The sequence below is a fragment of the Salvelinus fontinalis genome, chromosome 7 (genome assembly GCF_029448725.1).
Source record: "Salvelinus fontinalis isolate EN_2023a chromosome 7, ASM2944872v1, whole genome shotgun sequence".
Taxonomy (NCBI): domain Eukaryota; kingdom Metazoa; phylum Chordata; class Actinopteri; order Salmoniformes; family Salmonidae; genus Salvelinus; species Salvelinus fontinalis.
The window spans coordinates 29439296-29451354 of NC_074671.1; positions in this window are offsets into that span (position 1 = coordinate 29439296).

The window sequence follows — 12059 nt, forward strand, 5'->3', positions numbered from 1 at the left end:
AATGTCATTCATGCTCCCTGTTGCCAGGAACCCCTCCTTTGCCCCCTCTAACCTTGATAACACCTTTGAGCAATGGGGAGAGTTGGGGATAAGTACCATAGGGGATTTATATATAGAAGGGACCTTTGCTTCCTTTGAGTTGCTGAGGGAAACTTATAATCTTCCCAGAAGTAACTTTTTCAGATACCTACAAATCAGAGACTATGTTAGAAAACACCTCCCAACATTTGGGAACGCTAAGCCTTCCATGTTTGACGGATGCATAAAAACATCCCCCACCTCAGACAAACTGATATCTCGTTTATATGATGCTTTTCAATTGGTTAGCACACCTTCTACAGATGCCATTAAGGCAAAATGGGAGGAAGAACTAGGGACTGACATTTCGGTGGCAGACTGGGAAGATAGCTTGGAGTATATCCACACCTGCTCCATTAACTCCAGACATCGTCTCATACAATTCAAGGTATTACACAGATTACACTATTCCAAAACCAAACTGCATAGGATATTTCCTGATACATCCCCTATGTGTGATAAATGTCAGGCTGCACAGGGTACACTACTCCACTGCTTTGCCCTATGCTCTAGCTTGTATGGTTACTGGTGTGGAATTTTTAGGATCCTCTCTGAAGTTCTGGAGACTTCAATTGACCCAGACCCGCTTCTGATAATCCTGGGAGTGTCTGATTCCCTAAACGGATTAACCAACCCTCAAAAACAACTCATATCTTACAGTCTCATTTCGGCAAAAAAAATAATCTTGTTGTTTTGGAAAAAGAAGGAAGCGCCCACTACCAAATTATGGCTCAGCGAATTGGCAAACACTGTACACTTAGAAAGGATTAGATATATATTCTGAACAATAAATTATCAACATTTGATCAAATCTGGCAGCCTTTCCTCTCTTACTTGGACCATTTGCGCTGTGAATTTGTACTTTTTAACGCACTCTCAATTGTAATATTTTAATCCACCTTTGGGCAGCATGTGCTGGCACCGCCACCCGAGCAGTCGGGAGGGGAATAAGGGGAAGGGATAAAGGGGGGGAAGAAGTGGGGGAGGGATGGGGGGGGGGGGGGGGGGGGATAAGTGGGGGGTGACACCTACCCTCTTTCTTTCTACCTGTCCTTGTTCTGTATGTCTTGTTTTGTAATATTTGTTTTGTACCCAGAACTCTGGGTCTTTTTGTTTCTGTCTGCTCTTTTATGTTTAGATAAAAATTGTATACCTGCCTTTTATACCTATACACCATTCCTGTGTGTGTTCAATAAAAAATATTTGAACGAGATTGTGACTACAACTAAGTCTTTAACCACACTGTGAAAACTCATGCCTCCTACCCTTTCAGGGTCTGTATGGAAATGTGAGGATAAATGTCAAGGTGCAGGCTGTCACTAGCCTGGCATGAAATGCTACATACCATTTCAACACCTTATGTTGTAGGTGAGAATGGAACAGTCACAAGTAAAATACAGTGCCTTCAGAAAGTATTAACATCATCATACCTCAAATGATCCATAAAGGGACCACTCTGAACATTTCTCAGAATACTTTTTACACCACTTACGTACATCTATGTGTGGGGGTGCAAGTTCTATATTATTATAATTTTTTCTACTGTTACTTCATCAGATCTTACATCACAAATTCCTCCTCAACAACAGTGTTCTATTCATACAGGGGTATGAATACTCACTCTAGTTTTCTATTTTACAGCATATTCGGGAATAATACTCTCCTCTTTCTAATCTCCACATACATTATAACGTTATACATCAAACCACTGATGAGTCATGTTATCCTCATGTAATCTAAAGTAATGTTAACCTCAGAGACATGTTATCCTCATTATTAACCTTTACTTAACACCCATCCCGGATCCGGGAGCATCCTCATCAGTAAAAGCTGACTAGCATAGCCTAGCATAGCGCCACAAGTAAATAATAGCATAGAAATATCATGAAATCACAAGTCCAATACAGCAAATGAAAGATAAACATCTTGTGAATCCAGCCATCATTTCCGATTTTTAAAATGTTTTACAGCGAAAACACAATATGTATTTCTATTAGCTAACCACAATAGCCAAACACACAAATGCATTTATTAGCAGCAAAAGGTAGCTATTGCAAAAACCAGCAAAAGATATAAAATTAATCACTAACCTTGGACAACTTCATCAGATGACAGTCTTATAACATCAGGTTATACAATACACTTATGTTTTGTTTGAAAATGTGCATATTTAGAGCTGCAAACCGTGGTTATACATTGGGAAAATGTAGCAACATTTCCCCAGAATGTCAGGAGATATTTTGGACACTCACCTAATCTGACCAAAGAACTCATCATAAACTTTACTAAAAAAATACATGTTGGACAGCAAATGAAAGATACACTGGTTCTTAATGCAACCGCCGTGTTAGATTTTTAAAAATAACTTTACCATAACAAACAGCTTGCGTTATTGCGAGACAGCGCCCGCCAAAACGGCAGAGAACAGAAATAACATTTTCCACAGAAATACGAAATAACATCATAAATTGTTCTTACTTTTGCTGAGCTTCCATCAGAATCTTGTACAAGGAGTCCAGGTCCAGAATAAATTGTTGTTTGGTTTTAGAATGTCATTTTCTTCTGTCAAATTCGCTCCACAAGGCTAGCCAAGGTTGATAACGTTCCCATATTCTCTCGACGCAAAGAACGTAAATCCCCAAAAGTCCAAATAAACGTTGAATAAACTGATAGAACTCGGTTGAAAAAACCTGCTTTACGATGTTATTATCACGTATCAAATAAAATCAGAGCCGGAGATATTAGCCGTGTATACCGAATGCTTATCATAAGACAATATGGAGGTGCTTCCCGCGCCTTTGTAGACAAAGGAAATTCTGGACACGTCATTCCAAGAGCTCTTGTTCGACCTCAGATCAAGCTAGACACCCCATTCCACCTTCCACTGCCTGTTGACATCTAGTGGAAGGCGTATGCAGTGCATGCATATCAATAAATATAAGGCAATTGAATAGGCAGGCCCTGGAACAGAGCCTCGTTTTCAGATTTTTCACTTCCTGTCTGGATGTTTGCTGCCAAATTAGTTCTGTTTCACTCACAGATATAATTCAAACAGTTTTAGAAACGTGAGAGTGTTTTCTATCCAATAGTAATAATAATATGCATATTGTATGATCTAGAAAAGAGTATGAGGCCGTTTGAAATTGGGCACGATTTTTCCCAAAGTGAAAACAGCGCCCCCCTATTGACAAGAAGTTGAGACATGTTATCATGTTATCTCCAATGAGACATATTATCATATTATCCTCTGAGATATGTTACGTATGAGATTTCTGAAACATGTTATCCTCTACCTGTATATCCAATGGCAGTGGTGGACAGAACCCTAGATAACGTTACAGATCGAAAAAACTCAGCTCACAGAACAGGTTGCGCCATTCATTCCCCTCTTTCACACGTGAGCTAGTCCCCTGACAGCGCTCATTCACTCAGTAATTTATAGCTACATTTCAATCTTATTATCAAATTTCAACTTTTTATCCATATTTCCAAATTTAAATCAGTTTAATATCAACATTTCAATCTTAATAATAATACTTTCAATCATCTGTAGTGGAAATTCTAATCAAGTGAGAGAGACTTTGTCATTTCTTCAAACAATCAATCTTTATTTGATATCGGTTAATTATTGCAATAATGAAGCTGGTCAACGAACCCCCCGTAGGTGATTTGTTGAGAGCTCAATGATACAGAAAATGCTGAGGTTTTATATAGTGGACCTAAAAATGCTTAGTCATGGCTGGTTCCACCCCTCCCCGGCAAATCAGGGCATCATAAGCTACCTTGTTTTCTTCTGGTGGCTTTGTTTTGTGAGGTCACAGCGCACAAACAAGTGATAACACTACTTCTTTCTGCTGATAGAATTCTTAAAAATGCTCAAGTCAGCCTCTGTTCACCTCATATCTCCACAGCCGTGCCCTTGAAAGATAAAAGAAGAACAGGATGGACCGAAGAACTGTGGTCACTCTCAGAGGCTCTTGACCAAGTTACTCAGAGACAGAAAATGATTTTGTAACAATACAGGTCCATTTTGTTCCTCAAGTTCTCTATCCCAAGCTGCAAGTTATCTCTGAGTCGCCCCATGTCCTTGACGATACATTTAAACCAGCTGCAGGGAGCAAAGAGGGGGGAACCATCCTTTCTCAGAAGCACAGTATTGCAAATGAGGAAAATCTCTTTACCAATGTTAAGAATTTCATTGTTAACTATTAACATCAAACAAAGCAGGTAAATACGTAATTTTTCTCTCACACATCTTAATATGTCATATCTCACAATCACACAATGATCACATCCAGATTTATTTAGTACTATTACCAAATACACCCGGTAATCTCCCTTATTACCCATGTGCATCTTCAACGATTCTCTTGTAATTACTTGCTATGCACCATATGTTTACTGCTATACATTTAAACAACACCCCATACTCAAAATTACCTTGTGTTATTTGTAGTGGCTGCAGTCCACATAGATGTTTCTTATGAATGTCTACAGACAGCTGTCAGTGGGGCTTTCCATGGCACTGTTACGCCCTCGCTCTAGTCTTCTCATAAAACTAGTGAACAGCCTTCTCTCTATAAGACTATTTATGCGTTACTCGCCTTGATTTTATTTTTAATAATTTGTGTTATTTTTATACAGATTCATTGAAATTGACTTACTGAAATCAGTTGTCGTCCCTCAATTGTTCGCGGATGATGTGTCTCCTACTGGGCAGCTCTCAGTAAGGGTCTGGTCTGGGCGGGTCTGGTCATCTTTTGGTCAGATGGGAATTTCTCTCACGCTTCATAAAACGCGCCACCGGTTTTCCTCGCAGACCCCCACTGGAAAGCTCTGCAGGCAGAATCAGTAATCGGGTTTGTGACGCTAAATTGTAGTCAATCTTAAAAGAATCAAACTTGATGCACCATGGTGAACGTCTGTCAGGAGCTCTCATGGGGCAGTACCGTTAGTTCTCTTATTTGCATGATTTAGCTTATGCATAATGAATTAATCATTAACGTTTGATTCATTCATGTGACCGACCAATACTGGGTCATGCATGTGACAGATCAATACATCACAAGGCTTCTTCTCTCTAAGTTGAGACCTTGAAACTGAGATATCGTTCTCAAAGCAAGGGTCTGGGCGTACTGCCAAATTGCAGTTACTGATTTTGAGGGTTCGTTCAATCCGTCACGTGCATGAACATAGAAAATGGTTATTAGAAAAGCAACATAAATATTTGAAAGGCCACATTTTGGGGATGACCAAATGCAGTAAAGTTTTGTATAAACAACTAATTTACATTTTTTTTATTGTTAGATTACAAAAATATTTTTTCATTTCATGTTTGTCTTCACACTAACTTCTGTGGTGACTTAACCTTTTCACATGTGAGTTCCAAATATCTCTAACGGTCGCCCGTAACAATGTGATTGTTACGCAACAGGACAGTTAACACGTGCTGCCTGCTAATTATCTATAGGCTATGTTTCAACTTGTCAATTTAAAAATATTTTCGAACAAGTTTTATTTACTTATATGTGAATTAATGAGGATGCGGAACAAACTTAAATTCAAACTGCTGTTTGAAAATATCACTTGTTAGAAAATAATTAGAAATTATTAATTTAGCAGGCAGCGGGTGTTAACTGTCCTGTTGCGCAAGAATTACATCTTGGAACAGTCAGTACATCTGATATCACGTGCACAAAACAACTCACGCTGGGTCGACCGTTAGAGATATTTGGAACTCATGTTAGCAGTCGTGGGGGACACAAAACATACAATTAGAGCATATGATGTTGATGGCACCTTAATTGGGGGTGATGGGTTCGTGGTAATGGTGGGAGCGGAATGCGTGGAATGGTATTAAATGAATGAATGCCATTCATTATTTTCCAGACATTATTATGAGCCGTCCTCCCCTCAGCAGCCTCAGGTGAATTAGAGCATGTACAGGCCAACAATTGGAGTTACTCACGTTCGGGAAAAAACACTTTCCTTTAGTAGCGCTGTAGAAAGCGTTGGGAACAATGTTTCCTCTCAGCTGCATGTAGCTCCCCCTGGACTGCTGTGCAGAAGAAATATCAGCACATGCAGATGGAACTCAACTCAACTAGAGTTTTCCCCCTTAGTTAACACTATCAACGTTTCCATTTAATGTGGGAATTGTGATCGAATCAACATAATATTAGCCACTTTCAATGCAACATAGCTAAACAAAACGAACTATGCAAGATATTTTGTTGTAGGCAGAACACATCGGAGTAGGATTTTATTGCATTGACATGCACGACTCAGACCTACTGTACTCTACAGACCAGTGCGGCAAAACCAAGTTGCGCTTGTAGCCACGCGTGCATATTTTTCGCATTTTCTTTGACATTTTTTCCCATCCTTTGCCCAGTTACAGATAATTTGTAGTCAGCAGTGGGGGAGTGATTGCTTCCTACAAGAGCACAAAATGTGTAAATTTTCTTTGAAAAGTTAGCATAGTAAAGAGCTTTTTTTGTCTTAAAGGGGCAGTGTTGTATTTTGAGACAGACTTGAATAAGCTAAGTATCCAATAGGCAGATAGTATCATCATTCATCTGATTCTCTTTAATAATGGTATGGAAAGTATAATGCATTTTATTGTGTAAAGTGGTTTCTTGCATCAAACACAACAACATTTTCAGTCACCTCCTTGTCCTTTGTTTATTTTCAGCAAACTTAACATGTGTAAATATTTGTATGAACATAACAAGATTCAACAACTGAGACAAACTGAACAAGTTCCAAAGACATGAGAGTAACATAAACGGAATAATGTGTCCCTGAACAAAGGGGGGATCAAAATCAAAGTCACAGTCAGTATCTGGTGTGGCCACCAGCTGCATTAAGTACTGCAGTGCATCTCTTCCTCATGGACTGCACCAGATTTGCCAGTTCTTGCTGTGAGATGTTACCCCACTTTTCACCAAGGCACCTGCAAGTTCCCGGACATTTCTGGGGGAATGGCCCTAGCCCTCACCCTCCGATCCAACAGGTCCCAGACGTGCTCAATGGGATTGAGATCCGGGCTCTTCGCTGGCCATGGCTGAACACTGACATTCCTGTCCTGCAGGAAATCACGCACAGAATGAGCAATTTGGCTGGTGGCATTGTCCTGCTGGAGGGTAATGTCAGGATGAGCCTGCAGGAAGGGTACCACATGAAGGAGGAGGATGTTTTCCCTGTAACACACAGCGTTGAGATTGCCTGCAATGACAACAAGCTCAGTCCGATGATGCTGTGACACCGCCCCAGACCGTGATGGACCCTCCACCTCCAAATCGATCCCGCTCCAGAGTACAGGCCTCGGTGCAACGCTCATTCCTTCGACGATAAACGCGAATCGGACCATGACCCCAGGTGAGACAAAACCGCGACTCGTCAGTGAAGAGCACTTTTTGCCAGTCCTGTCTGGTCCAGCGACGGTGGGTTTGTGCCCATAGGCGGCGTTGTTGCCGGTGATGTCTGGTGAGGACCTTCAATTGTTATCCTGTGTCCCCATTTAAAAGCTAGTAAATAAATAATTAAGCCAATTTGTGTAGTACTAAATCTTAAGAAATGCTTGAGTTTTTGTAGATGCAAGGAGGTTACGACTGTTCAGAATGATATGATACGAGGTTATGGTTAATAAGTTGACTGTTTATAGACGTGATAGGTAAAGACCTTAGAGTTTCATTCGGGAGATGGTAACTCTTTAAAGAACCGCTCTCGTGGTGCCCCAGATCCTAATAAGTTAATTGTTACATGATTCATATAAATCGGGTAATGTCACGTACACTCCCTCTCTGGCCTCGAGGTCACCAGAGTGCTGATTATTACGCACACCTGTCACCATCGTCACGCGCACCAGCGCTTATTGACACTCACCTGGACTCCATCACCTCCTTGATTACCTGCCCTATTTATGTCACTCCCTTTGGTTCCTTCCCCAGGCGTCATTGTTTTTGTTTCATGTCTGTGTGCTGTTAGTGGTTCTTATTATGTTCTGTTTATTTATTAAATATTCACTCCCTGTACTTGCTTCCCGACTCTCAGTGCACATCGTTACAGGTAACAATAAAACAAAGTTAGTTAATTAGATAAATAAGAGTCTTCAAATTAATGTTAAAGTCAGATAAAAGGGATAGGTAGGGGAGAACTGTCACACAGCCTTGGAGGGTGAATTTGTTCACTGAGTGATTTGTTGTTATTATTTTTTGTTGTTATTATTACTCGACCTGCGCTGAGGAAGAGGGATATAATCCATACTTCCAACCGTACTGACGGTGTGAAGTAGAACTAGCCAGCTTCCACCTCTTCTGCACTGCTTTCTTCAACTCAACTGAGATACAGGCTGTTCAATCAAGAGCTCTGACCCAATGAATATAGAGGGGCTACAAAGGGTGGCTAATTACATTTCGGGGTGGGGGCTTTCCCACCCCTGTCACCCATCTGAAACCCCCCCTGGGGAGGGCAGGTCTCTCATGAGGACTTCATTACACAACTCATGCATTGTTACTCCCCCTAAGCAGTTAGGTAACTTACCAGCACTAGAATTGTCTTTTCCAAATGAATAGCAGTGATACAATAGCATTTTCTAAATTTTCTATGAATTTTATTACCTAGAAAACAATGTATCACAACACAACAGAGTCAAATGGTTGATACATAGTCTGCCTAGTCATGAAGTTGTTTGTTGGAATTGGAAAAGGGAAGCATGAAATCAATATGGCAATGGCTCACCACTTAGAGTAAAAAGATTTCAGTCATTTTTGTGTAGTTTTTAAAAATGATTTCAGTGTAGCTGAGATACTAAATAGTACACTATATACAGACATGTACGTGCACATTCAATAAATTATTGTTGTTATCAAATGTTATAAAATGTAGTTAAAGGGCAATTACACCACTTTTCAACCTCATCTTCATTATCTCCAGCACAATATCAGTGTATGAAAAGGACACGTTTCTACATTTTATGGTTAAAAAGTTCCTAAAAAATCAATATACTTGATGACGTCATTGAGTAGGATTAAAAGTAAAAACTGTGATTTTCAAAACCTGCAACGAGTTTCTAGCCAGGGGAAGGGCATTTTCCTGCGTGACCATGAATCTCAGTGTTTGAAAATCACTGTTTTTAAAATGTTTATACTTTTGATGACATCATCAAATTGCACTTTTTCACTAGATATTTTTTTAGACACTTGTATGGTGCTGGAGATAATGAATATGAAGTTGAAAAGTGGTGGTATGACCTTTACACCATAGTGATCTTGGCACAAACTAAAAATTACACCAGTGTGTTGTAAATGCAGTACATTCTCAATTCTGTCTTATGAACCATCTATTCTATGGTATTTCACTCATCAGTTTCATTCTTGGTGCTGGATAGGAGAGTAGGGGCTCCGCTGGTGTAGCTCATCTTGCGACAGTGCTCTCGTCTTGTTGTCGACATAGCCTGAAACAAAAGGAAATGGATTCATGCTGTGTCATCATTTCTATCACATGTCATTTAAAAATAGATATTTCACAATATATGTCAAGTTTCAATAAATACCTTTGTTAGTTTTGGTTTGTGGAGACAGTGGACATACGGCTTGGGGTCTTTCTCAATCTCTCCGGCAAATGTTTTGTAACAAATTCCACAGTCCATCAGTGGCTGTTACAATACACACAAAATACATATGGATTTATTATGGTGCTACATCTATAACCTGTAATGATATGTCAGCAGTCATAAACTTTATCTCCAGCAACTTAAAAATACATTTGTTGAATTGATTGAGAAGTGGCTCAGGATTTAAATACTCATTTATGTTCTTCAAATGCTTTGATAAAAAACTATAGAACCTGTAGAAGCAAGTACAAATATACCGGAGTGCCAAGTCTAGGACAAAAATGCTTCTCAACAGTTTTTACCCCCAAGCCATAAGACTTCTGAACAGGTAATCAAATGGCTACCCAGACTATTTGCGTTGTGTGCCCCCCCAACCCCTCTTTCACGCTGATGCTACTCTCTGTTTATCATATATGCATAGTCAAGTCACTTTGACTATACATTCATGTACATACTACCTCAATTGGGCCGACCAACCAGTGCTCCCGCACATCGGCTAACTGGGCTATCTGCATTGTGTTTCCGCCACCCACCACCCGCTCTTTTACGCTACTGCTACTCTCTGTTCTTCATTTATGCATAGTCACTTTAACCATATCTACATGTACATACTACCTCATTCAGCCTGACTAACCGGTGTCTGTGTGTAGCCTCGCTACTTTTATTGGCTCGCTACTGTATATAGCCTGTCTTTTAACTGTCGTTTTATTTCTTTACTTACCTATTGTTCACCTAATACATTTTTTGCACTATTGGTTAGAGCCTGTAAGTAAGCATTTCACTGTAAGGTCTACACCTGTTGTATTCGGCACACGTTACAAATAAACTTTGATTTGATGTTACTCACTCGGTCATTCCTGAACTGGCATCGCTGATGGCTTGGATTAACGGTTCCCCTGGCACATGTGGTGGCTTTCAAGTAGAAATTGTGGTAGATGTATTGTACTTTAAACCCAGACTGAAAGAAAAAATGGTGTTGAGGTTGCATTATCCACTGTTAGTAACATGGTAACACTTTAGTATGGATCTGATCTCAACCTCAAAAGGTCTTCCTCCGTTTTAGCCCTTCATGGTCTGTGCATATTTGTATCTATGAATTTAGTGGGAACAACAACCAACATCGTTTTTTTTTACCTCTATGTCGGACTTCAGGAGACTCTTGAAGAAGAGAAAATGGTGCTGGACTCCAGAATGAGAGTTGAGTTGTTGCAGGGCCAGATCCACTCCTTTCCTGTATTTGTCAGGGAGTTTACTGTAAGCCTCCTGAGCCTCAATAGAAGGTAGCAGGACTCCAGCACTAAACAACAACAGCAGCAGTAGAGCAGCCATCTTCCTCCCAGTGTGTGTGGAGCAGCCTGACGATGGCAACTCTGTGGACAGTGGACACTTCTCCCACCGGGGTAAACATTTACAAGAAACAAAACTATTACTCACTAGCTAGGAATGACTAGGACAAGCCTAGGGCTCTATTCAATCTGTATCGCGAAAGTGGAAGTTCAAGCTAGAAATGTAAAGGTAATTTCCAGTGGTGGAAAAAGTATCAAATTGTCATACTTGAGTAACAGTAAAGATCCCTTAATAGAAAATGACTAAAGTAAAAGTGAAAGTCACACAGTAAAATAATACTTGAGTCAAAGTCTAAAAGTATTTGGTTTTAAATATACTTAAGTATCAAAAGTAAATGTAATTGCTAAAATGTACATAAGTATCATAAGTGAAAGTATGAATCATTTCAAATTCCTCATATTAAGGAAGCCAGATGGCAACATCTTGTTTTTTATATTACTGATAGCTATGGGCACGCTCCAACACTAAACACAAATGCTTCGTTTGTAAATTTAGTGAATCCACCAGATAGTAGGGAAGGCCAGGGATGTTCTCTTGATAAGTGTGTGAATTGGACCATTTTCCTGTCCTGCTAAGCATTCAAAATGTAACGAGCACTTTTGGGTGTCAGGTTATAACTGTATGGAGTAAAAAGTACATTATTTTCTTTAGGAATGTAGTGGATTAAAAAGTAAAAGTTGTCAAAAGATACCAAAAAACTACTTAGGTAATCAAATCAAATTTTATTGGTCACATACACATTGTTAGATGTTAATGCGAGTAATCTAACAATTCCACAACAACTACCTTATTCACACAAATGTAAAGGGATGTAATAAGAATATGTACATATAAATATATGGTAGTACTTTAAAGTATTTTTACTTAAGTACTTTACACCACTGGAAAATTCTGACTGAGCCGACATATGCAGCGTTTCGCTTGAACGCAGTCTCCGCTAATGCCGGAACATTCCCTTAAAATCACAACATGCTGTAACACGTAATTGGCATGATACGGACGAATAGAGCCCTATGCC